Source organism: Haliaeetus leucocephalus, unplaced genomic scaffold (assembly GCF_000737465.1).
Source record: "Haliaeetus leucocephalus isolate CR32 unplaced genomic scaffold, Haliaeetus_leucocephalus-4.0 Scaffold932, whole genome shotgun sequence".
Classification (NCBI taxonomy): Eukaryota; Metazoa; Chordata; class Aves; order Accipitriformes; family Accipitridae; genus Haliaeetus; species Haliaeetus leucocephalus.
This window is the reverse complement of record NW_010973368.1, coordinates 15678032-15678265: the sequence shown is the minus strand read 5'-3', so window position 1 is coordinate 15678265 and position 234 is coordinate 15678032. Positions and strand designations below refer to the sequence as shown.

The 234-nt window shown below is 79.5% G+C and overlaps 1 protein-coding gene across 1 annotated transcript in view; it reads right to left on the bottom strand.

Moving 5' to 3' along the window:
* The window catches only part of LOC104841975 (cholesterol 24-hydroxylase), a 15091-nt gene that overhangs the window by 14065 nt on the left and 792 nt on the right, over positions 1 to 234 (bottom strand). The window lies entirely within an intron of this gene.

The following is a 234-nucleotide window of genomic DNA, read 5'->3' as shown; positions in this document are numbered from 1 at the left end:
CCGTGCCCGGAGGCGGCAGCCCTTCCCGGGAAGCGGGCGCCCTTCCAAGCCGGCGGCACCCCCTCGCCGTCGCCCTCGCCCACGCCGCCAAGGTCCCGGCCCGTGCCGGCAGGTCGCCCCGCCGAGGCGCGGCCTGGAGCGCTTCGTTTTCCGCTCCGACGTTTTCTCGGGGCTCCGGCCCGGCAGCGGGAGCGCCCGGGGCGCAAGGTGGGCCGCTCCGCCCGGCCACGGGAA